Raw genomic sequence first — 17,109 nt, 5'->3', positions numbered from 1 at the left:
CTCAGCATTGATCCCAGTTGTACATCATAAGTTACAGATTGCCATCCTGAAAATGCCCTGTTATTTCAACTCTCTGTCTTCTGTTAGTTAGCCAATACTCTATTCAGGCTAATATACTGCCCCCAAATCATAGGCTCTTATCTTATTATGCAGCCTAATTTGTAATACCTCATCAAAACCTTCTGAAAATCCAAATATATTACATCCACTGCTTCCCCTTTATTTATCCTACTTGTTACCTCCTCAAAGAATTCTAGTAAATTTGTTAGAAATGATTTGCTTTTGTTGAAGTCATGCTGACTCTACTTGATCATATTTCTAAATGCTCTATTATTACAGCCTTTATAATAGATTAGAATATTTTCCCAAATACAGGTGTTAAGCCAATTGACCTATAGTTGACTGCTTTTGGCGCCTTCCCTTCTTAAGTACATTTGCAGTTTTCCAAACCTCTACGTTGACTGGAGAGGAGACACAGGACTTTTGTTAGTCATTGGTCTGTGGAACTCCCTTCTCGAGAAACCAGTGGAGGTTTGGTCATTGGATTTATTCAAGGTTGAGTTCAATAGAATTTTGATGGACAAGAGAGTCAAGGATGATAGGTGGGGCAAGCAGGGAACTGGGACCATGACCAGATCTGACATGATCTCATGGAATGGCACAGCCTTCTCAAAGGGCTGAATGGCCTACTCTTGATGCTAAGTGCTATGTTCCATTGTCCTTTCATTAATCCTACAGCTGTCAATATTCCGACAGGAGAATGGATCAGTCACTAAGTGTTATTCCTGGTCACAGTGGGGCATGTCTCCACCTCTGAACCCTCTCCCATGTCTTTGGACGATAGGAACGTCACCCTTTCTGACAGATTAGCCTCTACATTCTTCCAAAAACGAACCCATTGTGGCGGGGCTCTCACATAATTGCTCTAAGTTCCCTTTTTATGTTGATGAGAGCTGGCAAACCAAGCAATGTGATAAGCACAATAATGCTGAGCGGAGTAGGCATTGAGTTGGACAAGGATAATAATGACCAACTCGCAAGGGCTACATTCGTGGCTGATGTCTGTGTGTGCACCACAAATCGCAATGAATTCTTGACTTCCCCCTTGCCCCATCAGACCCCGTCCTTGTCATCTCTCCATGCAGACCTCTGGCTGTTATGAATGTATTAGATGCATTAAGAACTGTAGAGAGCCTGAACCACCTCTGGGTCAACTTATACAGCCATTTTCTCACTAAATCTCTCAGGAGCTTTCTCCTTCCAGAAACATATTGCCACTTACACAATACCACTTCATTAACCTTCTCTAGTATCCCACTCCATACCTTTTATGTAACGAGGTCTCTGTACAGCAACAATCCAACTTTAAAGTATCTTGCACTTGTGTTCCATTCCCTGCACGATCCGTCCCGTCACAATCTCCACAAACTCCAAGATCTTGCCAACCGCATCAAATCCAACAAGCTGGATTGTGGTTCTATTTTTGGTACCTGTGACCTGGCTGTACCCAAGACTGACTGTAGTTGGTTTCTGAAAAGCACCACTTTTGTACACATTTCACACAAGCTCGACTGTGACATAGTCCGTCCCTCTCTGGAACAGACCGTTGCCTCTTTCTTCTCAGAGTCTAGCACCTCACTGTCAAAGTCACGAGCACATTGTCATATACGTCACTGTACTCCACACAGAGTCCAACTCTGAGGTTGTATTGCTCCTCCAATTCACACCTTTTACCAAGCTGCCAAAGCCTGATATTCCCAAACGGGGGGTTAAGACCCAGATGAGGTTTTGGATTTGGGGGAGCTGTAAAGCAGAAATGGTGGCCATGGAGTTCAGACTGGACCCTGACAGCCGTGAGGCCCCTTTAAAACGCTCACCCCAATTTCTACCCTATGGAAGGGCATTTCCCTGACCAACCGCTCAGGGAGGCCTTGTTCAGGCTGTGAGAGAAAGTGGGTGTACATTGTGCCTGCTTTTCCACCAGTCCACCAACAGGGAAGATGAAGAGAGCCTGTCACGAGATGTGGGCAGACGGAGAGGGGAAATTGGTGAAGGCTGATAGAGGTAGGAACAGAGAAGAGGGAGAGAGATGCAGAATGATTAAGGGAAGGGAGAGATGAGAGGACGAGATCAGGGACTTCTCCGTACCTCTCCTCCCAAAAACTCCCTCCAAGTTTTTGTTCAAAGTTTGTGGCAAGAAAGTGAAGCCAGACTGGGAAATTAGTGATGGGAAGCACTGCTCTGAGCTCCGGAATTCCAACCCTAAATCTCTTTGCATCTCTTTCCTTCTTTAAGATGCTACCTGAAGCTTACCTCATTGAACTTATAGAGGTTTATAAAATCATAAGGAGCATGGATAGGATAAATAGAGGAATTATTTTCCCTGGGGTGGGGGAATCTAGAAGTAATGGGCATAGGTTTAGGGTGAGAGGGGAAAGATATAAAAGAAACCTACGGGGCAACTTTTCACGCAGAGGGTGGTGTGTATATTGAATGAGCTGCCAGAGGATGTGGTGGAGGCGAATACAGTTGCAACATTCAAAAGGCACCTGGGTAAATATATGAATAGGAAGGGCTTGGAGGGATATGGGCCGGGAGGTAGCAGGTGGGACTAGATTGGGTTGGGATATTTGGTCGGCATGGATGGGTTGGACCGAAGGGTCTGTTTCCATGCTGTACATCTCTATGATTCTATGACCATCGTCATATCTACTGAAGGGGTTCGGGGCATCTGCTGTATCACGTTGGCTCCTGCAAAGCATCTTGGGGAATTTCACCACATTAAGATGCTACATAAAAGCGAATTATTGTTGGCAAAAGCAAGTCACACTGAACACATTCCTCTGACTAACAGCCTGAAGTCCTGAGTTGGAGCCTGAACTCTTCAGCATTCAGGATTGAACTTTCCCTTGGGCGACCTGGGAAGACGTTGTTCTAGTTAGGGGGCACCTCATGGAGAAGCAACGCTCAATGCCAACCTGCAACACCACAATCATTCCCCCATCCACCCCTGGTGCCCAGCTTACCTGGCTACAGGATCCTCCAAGCCAACCTGACCCCCTTTGATGGCGCTCCATCACCATGGAGATGGCCGCTCAACAATTGCTGCCACTCAGGCTGCTGCTGGGTTTGCTGGGCTGCTAAGGCCGCAGATTGAGCCAGCAGGGCTCGCCTCCCCATAGGGTTGTGTTAGCAGACGTCTGATTGGCAAGTTGCACTGTCATTAAGAACAGGGAACCTATCTGCATGTGACCCTGGGGGACAACCCAGTCCTTTAAATGTGAGCACTGAACAAAGAAGCACCGACCTTCTGCAGTCTTTTATACAGTCAGTCAAAGTCCAAGATATATTTCGCCAAGGATTTCAAAACCTAACAAGATCCTCTGGAAAATTCAATTCACAGAATCCCTACAGTGCGGAGCAAGCCATTCAGCTCATCAGGTCTGCATTGACCCTCAAACAGCATCCTTCCCAGACCCAGCCGCACAACTCTGCATTTTCCATGGGGCAGCATGGTAGTTCAGTGGTTAACACTGCTGTCTCACAGCTTCGGGGTCCGGGCAACTGTCTGTGTGGAGTTGGCACATTCTCCCCATGTCCATGTGGGTTTCCTCTGGGTGCTCCGGTTTCCTCCCAAAGTTGTGCAGGTGAAATGAATTGGCCAAGCTAAATTGCCCATAGTATTAGGTGCATTAGTCAGGGGAGGGGAATGGGTCTGAGTAGGTTACTCTTTGGAGGGTTGGTCCTGTTGGACCTGTTGGGCTGAAGGGCCTGTTTCTATACTGTAGGGAATATAATCTATACCACCTAGCCTACACATCCCTGGACACCATGGACAACTTAGCATTGCCGATCCAACTAACCTGCACGTCTTTGGTCAGAAACCAGAGAACCCAGCTAATTATGCACATGGGATCTTTCTGTGCACAAAAGCTGGCCACACGAGTCCCTATACTTCAAATAATAACTCATTCCAAATGGGCAGCATGGTGGCTCAGTGGTTAGACACTGCTGCCTCACAGCACCAGGGTCCCAGGTTCAATTTCAGCCTGACGTGACTGTCTGTGTGGAGTTTGCACATCCCCCCCCCATGTCTGCGTGGGTTTCCTCCAGGTGCTCCCACAGTCCAAAGATGTGCAGGTTAGGTGAATTGGCCATGCTAAATTGCCCATAGAGTTAGGTGCATTAGTCAGAGGGAAATGTGTCTGGGTGGGTTACTCTTTGGAGGGTCGGTGTGGACTTGTTGGGCCGAAGGGCCTGTTTCCACACTGTAGGAAATCCAATCTAATCTAAAACACTGTGGGACTTTCATGATAAAATGCTCTATAAATGCAAGTCCTTCTTTCCAAATGTTATTATCACCTGCCTCAGGAAATGAGAATTGCTGGATGTGCAACGTTGAATTACAGTATGTTATACACAGATATAAATAACGAGAATGGACATTGTGCAAGCACATTTTTAGGTAGAAATTCACACACAAAATGCCCCGGGACAGCATTATTTTCCTTTGCAGTAACTGTCTTGCCTTTTACAAAATCAATAACTGTTCTCATATTGTGGCACGTGCTATAAATAAGCAGATCCTATATAACACAGACCTGAGCTGAATTAACTGAAGGCAGCACAGTCACCAAAAGAAAGTGAAGCAGACTTCAAAAGCACCTAACAACTTCCTTTTGTCAAGCATGTTTGACTTTGTAAAATTCACGAGGAATGACACCAAGCCAAATAAATGTTAGGACTGGAGCAAAATACTGCAAATGCACGAAATCCGAAAGGAAACAGAAAATGCTGAAAACGTGCAACAGGTTAGAGAAGACATCAAGAGGAAAAAAGCAGAGTCAAAGCCTTCAGATTTGTAATGAGTCATTGGGACTCTGAAACCATTTAAAATGGCAGGGGTATCCAATTCTGGGACATCTGCCCACTTTTCTGGCATACCCAATTTTCACTGCAGTGGACTGCAAGCCTGCACCCTGTACTCTGGACCTGGCCGGTTTTACTGGGAAAGTAGGCATCTCCTAGTCCTTCTCAATGTTCATGAAGCTGGGAATGCTTTCCCATAATCGTGGATCTCAGAGGAGCCGTTGACCATGGTCTGGTTTCAGTAATCTTTTCAAAATTTACCTCAAAATTTTTTACCAACTACATCCTTACCCCCATAGGGACTGCATTCTTCAGCCCCATTCCCCCATTCACCTCATGGTCCAGTTTAGTGCCCAAGTCAACTTAATGCCAATTCATGCCTCTCATGTCACCCCATTGGCCCCTCATGCTCTTCACAGCAACTCATAACCCTTTTACATCCAGTATTGGACAAGCATACGGACATACATGGAATAGCGTAGGTTAGATAGGCTTCAGATTGGTATGACAGGTCAGCGCAACATCGAGGGCCGAAGGGCCTGTACTGTGCTGTAATGTTCTATGTTCTATATACATTACATACAGAAACAATTGCAACAATTGCTTGTATGAAACTGTGTAGAAACAATGCAACTCTATCACAATTCTTTTTTTAAAAAGGGCATTCCAATGACCCTATGGAAGTGTCAAACAGACCACTCCAGTATAAAAACAGAAGCTTTAAGCTCTTGACTCCTCTAAACGTTGTGCAAATAAACACTGACACATTTAAGAAAGAGCGATCAAAGAGGAAAAAATGTTCACTAAATCCTCATTGAACTGTCAATCAACTAAAGACAACAATTCCCTGCAAAGTCACTCGCATTAATCCTTTCATAGATGACTAGACTTGCAGTCAAGCCTGTATACTCAACTGGAATGTCAAACTTAACTTCCATTAATTGGCTATAGTTGCCCTCTGGAAGTGTGTTGACTACCCACCTCATGGGGAAAGGGAAGTCTTGCCACACTCCCCTATCCCCTCCCCGCCTTGGCAGAAACGGTCCTGTATTGGAATGGAACCAGGGACCTGGGCAATCCCAGTTGACAAGCTGTTCTCAATCCCTGCCACTGGTCTGGGCCTCAATTCTGGAAAGGAATTCAAGCCTGCTGAGTCTGTTTCTCTCCCCACACCGAGGCTGGCCAATCTGCTGCATCAGTTTCTGTTTTCATTTGGGTAGCATCTGTAAGTGGGTTATGTGTGTGTGTGTGTGTGAGAGAGAGAGAGAGAGCGAGAGAGGGTGGGGTAGCTGATTCTCTTTTTGTGGCTCTAGTTCAAGCAAGAAAGTCGGGAAAGAAAATGTTGCTTCAACAGTACCTTTCAAAACCACAACCCCTGCGAATTGCATAGTACCATGGAACCATAAAGTGCAGAAGAGGCACTTGGTTCCATTGAGCCTACACCGCTAAAAATACACTCGTGCCACTTTCTAGAACTTGAGATGACATGTCTGTAAGTAGGTTATGTGTGTGTGTGTGAGAGAGTGAGAGAGGGTGGGGAAGGGATATATGGAGGATCACATAGAGCTCACGGCTGAAGACATCTCTGCCTCTGGACGAGCGCTAGCAATCTAGACATTGCTTTGCGCTCAAACAGATTGATACACACCCTGCCAACTTGAAGTTCTTGCTGGCTGCACGTGGAGGCTTGAGAAGCCTGGGTTTACCCGCTGTGCAGCTCTAACACAGTCTGGATGTAGCGGAGGTCGTATTTTACTCTGCAATTCCCAGCTGGGTTTATTAGTGGTATAAATCCAGGCAGAGGAAGCAGGTAAACAGAAACTGCTCTTTTTTTTGCCTTGCCAGACCCGGCTGTCTCTGGGGAGCCCTCCCCATTTTAATCGCTGCCTTTACTGTTGTCTTTTTATTTTGCGGTGCTGAGGAATTAGAAAATGATGCTCTGAGGGAGAACAAAGAGCTGATAAGGTCCCAGTGGTTAAAAGCCGTACCGTTTCCTACAATTCCCTTTACGGTCCCACAAATCGAAATACGAGCTCAAGCAATGTACCAGTTAGCACATGATTCATGAACTGATTCCCAAGAGGGTCAGGCAGCCAGACACTAGTAAAGCAGCAGTATCCATTTATGCTCGCCACATCTTTTGCACTTACAGTAAATTTCTTTTGTGCGCTTTGACTGTTTGAAGTGATTCTATCAGCCAGTAGGCTGCAACCAGGGATTCGTGAAGTATAATCCACAGCAACAACATTCTCATTCATCCTTCCAGCCTCTCAAAGGATCCATGCATCACTTCTTTAAACGCTGTTTCAAATCAATTCACAACAGCTTAACATTGCATTTCCCAGCGCCCACCCTCATTGTGAGTGTGAATTGCTCATCGCACAGGCGCTAAGGGTCCAGAGTGTGGACAGTGTAATCACTGGTTGTCCCTGCAGCGAAAATGAAGGCAATGGCTTGTGTTTCAATCCTGGGGTGGGGGAGTCCTGAACTACAGGGCGTAGGTTTAGGGTGACAGGGGAAAGATATCAAAGAGACCTAAGGAGCAACTTTTTCACTCAGAGGGTGGTATGTGTATGAGCTGCCAGAGGAAGTGGTGGAGGCTGGTACAATTGCAACATTTAAAAGGCATCTGGATGGGTATATGAATAGGAAGGGTTTTGAGGGACGGGCTGGGTACTGGTAGGTGGGACGAGATTGGGTTGGGATATCTGGTCAGCATGGATGGGTTCGACCGAAGGGTCTGTTTCCATGCTGTACATCTCTATAAACTATGACTCTCTATGAGTCCCTGCATATGTAGCCAGGCCACTTGAAGTGGGCTAGGGAAGTTAAGGGTGCAGGCTCATATTCACAATACCCCAAATACAAATCAAGGGAAAAACACAATCTTCCTGTGTACCTCTTGTACAGATGTAAAGAATGCGTGCTCACATAAGGAGCCCATTTCCATTTTTTACAAGCCCATGGTTTTAATCAGGCCCAATGGTGCTGGCAGGCAGAATACAGGAAACAGAGATTAAAACAACCAACTCTCTGGAACACAAAATAAACTCAGGACCGGTATTTCCACTATGCCCTTCACAACCTCAGGATGTCAGTTTTCAGCAGATTGGAGCGTTGTCCCTGTTGTAATGCAGGAAACACTGGAGCCAATTTATACATAGCAAATTCCCACAAACATCGAGAGATAATGAGCAGATGGACTGCTTCTCAACGCTAGCTGAGGGATGCATGTTACTTCTCCATCTAATTGCACCTCAAAAATCTCAAAGATGAATTAATTACTTCGAGGTATGGTGAGGGTTGCTTTTCTTTCTCTCTCCAGGCAAATGTGGCAGCTATTTCGCCTCACTGAGACCTGAATGACTGGACAGACATCTGTGGGACAGTATCCTGGTAGTGTAACACTCTCTAAGTCGGGATATCGGGGTCATCACTAATTCTCCAGGAGTGCAAAAACAATCATATTGTGTCATTTGAGTATAAACTAAGCGATGTGCACTGTGCCGCCGATTCTTCTCAATCAGGATTCTGTCACAATACACGCTGCATGGGAACGATGTCTGGTCTTTTCAACTGACAGCCATGTGGTCAGTTTCATGTGGAAATCATGGAGAACATTTGAGAGAGAGAAAGAAGGAAAGAAGAAGGCAAGGGAGGAAATACAAACAGAGAGCACTGAAAGGAGAAAATGAGGAGGGAGGGAAGGAAGGGAGAGAGGAAAGAGGAAGAGAGAAAGGGAAGAGAAGGGAGAGAGGAAGGAAGAGCAAGAGGGGAGGGCGAAGAGAAAGGAATAGAGGAATGAAGAGAAAGAGGAAGGAAAGGAGTGGGGAAGGGAGAGAGGAAGGAAGGGAAAGAGAAGGGAGGGAGTGAAGAAGGGAGAGAGGAAAGAGGAAGGGAGGGAGGAAGGAAGGAATTAAAGAATGGGAGAATAAAACAAGCTTGGGCTGATGTGAGTTCTTATTTCAAATAAACAACACAAAATGTTCCAAAGAAGATTCCACGTTTGTCGACTGGTGAGGGCAGAATCCTGCGTTTGTAAATGCACAGACCTTGACTGCCCGTCGTTGTATCATATTGGCTGGAATCCTCACTGGAAATACAATCTCTAAATTGGAGGCTGCCTTTAACACCACCAATACAGGCCCTTCAAGCGCTGTGACATCAGCAGTGAGTTGTTACTCCTGTCCTGGCACCAGCCAGTAGCTTGAGGAGCCTGTATCCTCTCAGGTGTCGAGGCACATTGCTCCTGACTGTTCAAGTTGACAGCCGGCATGAGAATGCAGGGCAGTCTTCCGGACGTCACACACTGTCTGACACAGTCCGAGAGAGCTACCCACAGTGTGACTGCATCTTGAGAGGCTCTGCTCAACTATTCTGTCATAGAGCTGCTCATTCAGGATTACATTTGCAAGGGGATGGAACATAAAAAGACATAGACATTCGGAACATGGTCAGACACTAAGCGACATCTTTGATGGTAAACAGTCCATGCACTTAAATAAAGTAATGACCTTATCAAAGAAAGCACATACACAGAGTCATAGAGATGTACAGCATGGAAACAGACCCTTCGGTCCAATAAGGTCCTTTGTGATTACAAGCTTTCTAAAATCTAAATCATAGAATCCCTTCATTGTGGAAGCAGGCCATTCAGCCCATCAAGTCCATACCAACCCTCCGAAGACCATCCCAACCCCCCCCCCCAACCCGATAACCCTATATTGCCCTAGCTTGCAAAACCCCTAGACACAATGGGCAATTTAGCATGGCCAATCCACCTAACATGCACAGCTTTGGACTATTGGAGGAAACCCATGCAGACACGTGGAGAACGTGCACACTCTGCGCAGTCACCCATGGGTGGAATCGGACCTGGGTCCCTGGTGTTGTGAGGAAGTAGTGCTAACAGTTGAACCATCCCAAATGCTAAATGTCTTTTGCAAATGGAAAAATAATTAATTAAAAGGAGAAAGAAAGAACTGTTTGAAGCATTAACACGTTGCAAAGTGCAATGGTCAGTAATGAATGTCCTGAGAGAAGACAGTGTTATATATAGGGACACTCAGCAGGTAGAATCCTTAATAACCACAATTAAAAGGCAAGGCATTGAGTCTTTTGCAATCAGAAAGGGAAAATCTGGCCTAGATGTGGTTTCTGCTTTTAAATCTGGCATCAAAGCCATAAACGTAAAAGTGTGTCATTAGCAATCAAATCAGTTATGCTCCAAACAAAACTCTTTCTTGTAAAATCAATGTTCAACAAACAGGCGTTTACTTGCTTATTATTGTTAATTTGTACCTGGGCTAACAAACAAATGGTATGGTGCCTGTGTTTACTACACTGGCAATAATTAATTAATTGTCTGATTTAACGATGGTCGAATGGGCCTAATGATTGCACAGATTTTGGAAATTAGGATTATAGGCCGTCTGGGATTCTTTAATACATTTTAAACCTGTTAAAGACAGCTTTGGGAGAAAAGAAGGCAATATCACTTTTCTTTGAGAGGACTAAAAATAAGGCTGTTTTCCTGTTTTCTTTCTCTGTATCTGTCAGCGACTTGTGTCAAACCTACTGGGCTGAAAATGTGTTGCTGGAAAAGCGCAGCAGGTCAGGCAGCATCCAGGGAACAGGAGAATCGACGTTTCGGGCATAAACCCTTCTTCAGGAATGAAGGGCTTATGCAACGTGTTAATGCTTCAAACAGCTCTTTCTTTCTCCTTTTAATTAATTCTTTTTCCATTTGCAAAAGACATTTAGCATTTGGGATGGTTCAACTGTTCGCACTACTTCCTCACAACACCAGGGACCCAGGTCCGATTCCACCCATGGGTGACTGTCTGCGCAGAGTGTGCACCTTCTTCAGGGCTTATGCCCGAAACGTCGATTCTCCTGTTCCCTGGATGCTGCCTGACCTGCTGCGCTTTTCCAGCAACACATTTTCAGCTCTGATCTCCAGCATCTGCAGACCTCACTTTCTCCTCAAACCTACTGGGCCACATAAAGATCCAGAAGACTAAATCTTCACACTCAAACCACAGGTCGACAACTTAAATCCTGACCTGGGTTGAATTAGCTCTTTGAACCCTGAATTGGGAGCTGGTGGTAGCTCTTTGAAATCTAACCCCGGTGTTAAGTTGGCAGTTCGAACCCTGACCCAGGGGTGGGGTAGTTGGTATGAGTGGTTGCCAACTGTGGTGAAAAAGATTCCTGGAGGTTTTATCACATGACCTGCCCCCACCCTCCGGCAGAAAATCAGTCTCTGAGTGAGGCATTCGACCCTTCGAGTCCGCTTTCCCATTCAATACGATCATGGCTGATCATCCAACTCAGTACCCTGTTCCCATTTTCTCTCCATGCCCTTTGATCCCTTTCAACCTAAGAACTATATCTATCTCCTTCTTGAAAATATTCAACGTTTTGGCCTCAACCATTTTCTATGGCAGAGAATTCACACTTGCACACCACGTGAAGAAATGTCTCCTCATCTCAGACTTAAATGGCCTACATTGTATTCTTCAACTGTAACCCTTGGTTCTGGATTCTCCAGTCATTGGGAACATTTCTCCTTCATTTTCCCTGTCTAATCCTGTTAGAATTGTCCTTTCCCTAACTCCCACACACCAGGCCTTGCCATCACATGGCCTGCTACCACAAACAGCCCATTGTCAGCTATTAGTAGTCCCTATGAACAGATATTCATTCTCTCAGGCTCACCTTTACCCATTCCTTTGCCTGTCCACAATACAAGAACAGGAATTGTTGAAAAAGCCGAGTGTGTCTGACCTCTCTCTCAGGTCTCCATGTCCACCTTTAGTTACCTCCTTCCTCCTCCCTCCATTGCTCCTCTAGCATATATATATATATATACCTTGTTCCCAGTTACAGTCAGTTCTGAAGAAGGTCCACTGAATCTGAAGTATTAACCCTGCTCTCTCTGCTGCCAGACCTGCTGAGTTTTGCCAGCAATCTTTGATTTTGAATCTATCTACTTCTGTTGAGTGTACACCCACAAACAATATACTTTGGTTTATCAGATTTCACAGACATCCTGACTATTCTCCCCCTGATGTTGTAAAAAGAATGATTCTTTGTTGGAATATGGGGTGCTGGGGGTAGGGCATAGTCACAGAAATGGCTGGTCAAATGCTCCATTGACCTCAATGGAAGTGATAGTGGTAAGCGCCACAATGGCTGAGCATTCTGTCACGGTACCCAGCTAGATGGCAAAGGTGACAATTACTCCTCTTTCGCTGAGCCGCCAATCCTACGGTGCCAATTCCACCCTTCTCCCCACCATCATCCTACCTCACTTAGGCCATTGGCCCAGCTACAGAGTATCAGCAACCTTCTCAATTAACTGAGGTGTGTGTGTGTCTGTGTGTGTATGTGTGTGTGCGTGTCTGTGTGTGTATGTGCATGTCTGTGTGTGTGCGCATGTGTGTGTGTGTGTATGTGTGTGTATGCGTGTGTGTGTCTTTGTGTATGTGTGTGTGTCTCTGTGTGTGTGATGTGTGTGTATGTGTGTGTGTGTGTATGTGTGTGTCTGTGTGTGTGTCTGCGTATGTGTGTGTCTGTGTGTATGTATTTGTGTGTGTGTGTGTGTATGTGTGTATGTGTGTGTGTCTGTGTCTGTGTGTGTCTCTGTGTGTGTGTATGTATGCGTATGTGTGTGTCTGTGTGTGTGTATTTGTGTGTGTGTGTGTCTCTGTGTCTGTGTATGTCATACCTGGTCTCTGAGGTGTGTGATATCTTTTAGTTCTTTTGTGGCTTGGCTAACATTTATTGCCAGTTCCTAGCTGTCCTTCACCTGAGTGTGCCGGACTGTGTCCAGTTCTGGTCACCCTGTTATAGCAAGAATATTATTAAGCTGGAGAGGGTTCATAAGCGATTTACCAGGATATTGCCTGGAGGGTTTGAGCTAAGAGGAGAGGCTGAGACTTTTCTCACTGGAGCGTTGGAGGTTGAGGGGTAACCTTATAGACATTTATAAAATCATGAGAGATACAAATAAGGTGAATAGCAGGTGTCTTTTTCCTAGGCTGGCGATTTCAAAACTAGGGGTCATATTTTTAAGGTGAGAGAAGAAAGATTTTAAAAACAAAAGAGGGTCTTTTTTTTACACAGAGAGCGTGTGAAATGAGCTTCTGAGGAAATGATGGATGTGGGGACAGTTACAATGTTTAAATCACATTTGGATGAGTACATGAGTAAGAAATGTTGTAGGGCTATGGGCGAAGCAGGCAGGGAGGATGAGTTTAGTTTGGGATTATGATGACTATGATTATGGGTATGGATTCTGTGATGATGAGTGGCTTGCTGGGCCGTTTCAGAGGAAACTTAATTGTCAGCCGCATTGCTTTGGATTTGGAGTCATTTGGAGCTCAGACCAGATGATGATGACAGATTTTCCACTCTAACGGGACATTAGTGAACCAGATGGGTTTTAAAAACAATCAATGACATGGTCACAGTTACTGAAACTAGCTTTATACTCTAGATTCATGACTTGAATTTCCACCAGCTACTATGTTGGGATTAGAATTTCCATCCAATAGCATTAGCCTGGGCCTCTGGATTATTAATCTGGAAGGTGGAGAGGCACAGGGCCCCACTATTGAGAACTAATCAACTTTAATGCACTGATTGCATTTCAATGTTTTCCAAACAGCTAAATGGCAAGTAGCATTGATACCTGCATTACCAAAGCTGATATATGACCTGCAATATGTCTGAGTCTTCAGCCTTGGAAAGGGGACCTACTACTTCACCACAAGCAGCACCAGGGCTGTAGGGCCACACAGGGATAGACAACAAACTCTTTGCTGAGAGAGATGGGCTTCCACTTGGGGAGTGGAGACAACAACGACCTTGTACAGTCCTGCGATATCATAGATTCATTTAAGAAATTGTCGGATGCCATGGCAACACAGCTGGAGAGACTTTCAAGATGGATGACCTAAGCTGGGGCGAGGGCCTTTGTGATGCAGCATCTGAGTCCCTGCTACTGACCCAGGCAGAACCCGGGTTCAAGTCCCACGTGCGCCAGAAATCACCTCTGAGCAGAGTATTTCAAAAATCTCAAAGATGGGCTGAACAGACATCCTTTTCCACGCCAATCTTGAGGAGTACAAGACGAGAGCAGTCTATGGTGCTGGGGGCATATGATATTCTCGTGCTACACTGTGCCTTCTGAGGTAGAACATTTCTGGATGTCAGTGTTCCTCAGCTGCTAGATTTGTGGGGTGAATTTGTACTTGCCGAGTTACATTGTACTTTGCTCAAAACCTGCATGAATCCATGTAAGATTCTATTAATTTTTTAGATTAGAATCAGTTTAAACATTATGGCACAGACAGCAGCACACAGGGGGCTAACACCTTCAACACATTATCTGGGCTGACACCAATTGTTAAAGTTTACTTGAGAATGTAACTTTAAAAAAACGTTTTGTGATTTACATATAAAACAAGTGAAACTAACATGGTCATTCTAACAGATGAGAGACTTAACAAACAATCCAGGTCTTTTTCAATCTATAATTTCAGTTACATCACACTGTAAACTTTTGCTATAAATTCTGTGTCTTACAATCTTATTCTCCACAACCACCTGATGAAGGAGCAGCGCTCTGAAAGCTAGTGCTTCCAATTAAACCGGTTGGACTATAACCTGGTGTTGTGTGATTTTTTAACTTCTTTAAAGATGTTAGCCAACCTATTGCTCCTATTGTCCTCCCCTTTCCTCCTACACTGCCTCGATTCACGGCAGGTAACACCACTGACAGTGCAGCGATGTAATTTGCAAGTAATTAAACAGGCAGTCTGGTTACAAGTGCGAGCAGCACAGGGCAAGAAACAAACGATCAAGTGGGCCAAAGAGAGGCACAGGGCCCTGCTATTGAGAATTAGTCAACCATAAGGGACCACAAGCTGTTGATTGCATTACACAGTGTTTTCAAAACAGTTAAATGTCAAGTGACATTGCTACAAAACTCTAATGTAATGTCAATGCTTCCAATTTTCCACTTCTGTGAACTATTTTATGTGGAATGATCCCATGTCCCAAAAAAAGCATTATTTTAAAGATTTAAGCGATTTCGTAGGTCAGCATACTTTCATTCTGCTGTTGTATTAATTACACTTCTTTTCTCAAATAAACTACAACTCTTGCTGTGTATCGTCAGTCGGCACTAAGCAGCTTTGCATTTCAATTCCGCTCCAGTGCTTAATGCTTTGTTGGTTTAATATTCTGGGAACAGTTTTGAAAACTGGCAATGTTTGGCATGTTACCCGTTGTTTAGATATTGGACTCCAGCCTTCTAGCTGCTTTCCACTATTTTTTCCACTTCCAAAACAATTTAACCTGCTTAGGATGACAGTGGAAGATTAACTCACGGCTCTAAGTGCCGAGAAACAAAGGGAGATTTTCTTGATCCACATAATGATATAATATACAACAGCGATCCGTGATCCTGCTCTCCATTAACTGGGGGTGCTCCAACATAATCTTTGGCACGTGGATGCTAAATGCAAACTGCGATGGCACAAGTCATTTCCCTTGTCACCTGATGCCAATGGAGCATCTGTGCTGGCTTCATTCCATGAGGAATTGCCCTTCAGCATCTCATGCCAACACTGGCACCTCTTAGGCTAGTGCTACGATCATGCAAGGGGAATGATAACAGACTGAGGGGAGCCAGCACTTGACCAGTCGTCTGATTTCCGTCTTTCTTTTACCCAAGGCTGGGAGAAAAATCCATACCCGCATTTTACCACTTCAGGTGAACCAAAGTGTAAACATTGAGCATTTCTTTAAGTGATGACTCATGAACCCCCTCCCCCCGCCAGCTTCTGCACAAAGATGAGCATTGATTGGGTTTTATGGTCAAAATGATTCTTCCCTCCACGGGCAGCATTCCAATTTAACACTTGGATGCAAATTAGATAAGTTAGTGTCAGATTTCATGCCCCAGGCCATGCCAGCACCAGCCAAGGAGAAAATCACTGCTATTGTTGATGGTTTTTTTTAAATACAGAAACACTACACAGTATCATTTCACAAGATGCAAGGACAGACTCGAATCTGGTCCCTCAAGCCTACCAGACCAAACACTGAAGAGTCCATTGCACCAGCAGCTTACGCCAAGTTACAAAAGAGTAAAAAAAAACAACGTGGTCAATGTAACAAAGGTTCAAGTCAATCCTCTCTGGCTGCCCAAGCCAATGGAGCAGGTTCCAGGAGAATGTGACTCCTGAGGATGCTACCACTTATTGAAAGTTAGAAACTACACTTACATAGCATTGCTCAAGATCTTGGCTTCACCACCAATGAAGCGTTTTTGATGTTTTGTGTCATGGGTGGATACATCAACCAATTTGCATGCAGTAATGTTCCTCAATAATCTGTTGTCACAATGTTGGTTGAAGAATAAAGTCAGCCAGAGACGAGTCCCGTGCTGTTCCCTGAATTGGGCGATGGGACCTTTTACATTGGCCAGTACTCATCTCATCTGAATGAGGCGTTTGCAACAATGCACTGTGCCTCAGTGCTGCACTGAAGTGGTAACTTAGATTTGTGGTCTTACATGTATGATTCAGATGCAAGAGTGCTGCCTACTCGGCATTCAAGAGGCTATTGGGTGGTTATTTGGATGATCATAATGTGCAAGGGTATACGGAGAAAGCTGAAGATTGGTACCAAGTAACGTTGCTCGTTTCATGAGCCGATGCAGGCACTGTGGGCCGAATGGCCTCCTTCAGTGATTCTGTAAAATAAGCCTAGGCTGTAAGGATATATTGTTTGAGAGGATACAGTCACTGTGAAAGGCATGCACGCAGTGATACCATGAGTCTTGGACAGAATGGGCTTGAATAGAATCAAAGAGGTATACAGCATAGAAATAGACCATTTAGTCCAATTCATCCATGCAACCAGATATCTAAATTAATCTAATCCCATTTGCCAGCATTTGACCCATAGTCCTTTAACTCCTTCCTATTCATTGACCCATCCAGATGCCTTCTAAATGCTGTAATTGTACCAGGCTCCACCACTTCCTGTGGCAGTTTATTCCATACACGCAGCATTCTCTGCATGAAAACGTTGCTCCTTTGGTCCCTTTTAAACCTTTCCCCTTTCACCTTCAACCTATGGCCTCCAGTTTTGGATTCTCCTAACCTGGGAAAAGACCTTGGCTATTCACCCTATCTCTGCCCCTCAGGATTCTATAAACTT

The 17,109-nt window shown here is 44.8% G+C and overlaps 1 protein-coding gene across 4 annotated transcripts in view; it reads right to left on the bottom strand.

Moving 5' to 3' along the window:
• Positions 1 to 17,109, bottom strand: part of LOC122551916 (receptor tyrosine-protein kinase erbB-4-like) — a 1,076,277-nt gene that overhangs the window by 758,672 nt on the left and 300,496 nt on the right. The window lies entirely within an intron of this gene.

Source organism: Chiloscyllium plagiosum, unplaced genomic scaffold (genome assembly GCF_037043375.1).
Source record: "Chiloscyllium plagiosum isolate Xiang-an unplaced genomic scaffold, Cpla_swu_hap1 HiC_scaffold_7, whole genome shotgun sequence".
Taxonomy (NCBI): Eukaryota; Metazoa; Chordata; class Chondrichthyes; order Orectolobiformes; family Hemiscylliidae; genus Chiloscyllium; species Chiloscyllium plagiosum.
Note: the sequence above shows the minus strand (reverse complement) of the source record. Positions and strands in the feature narration are given on the sequence as shown.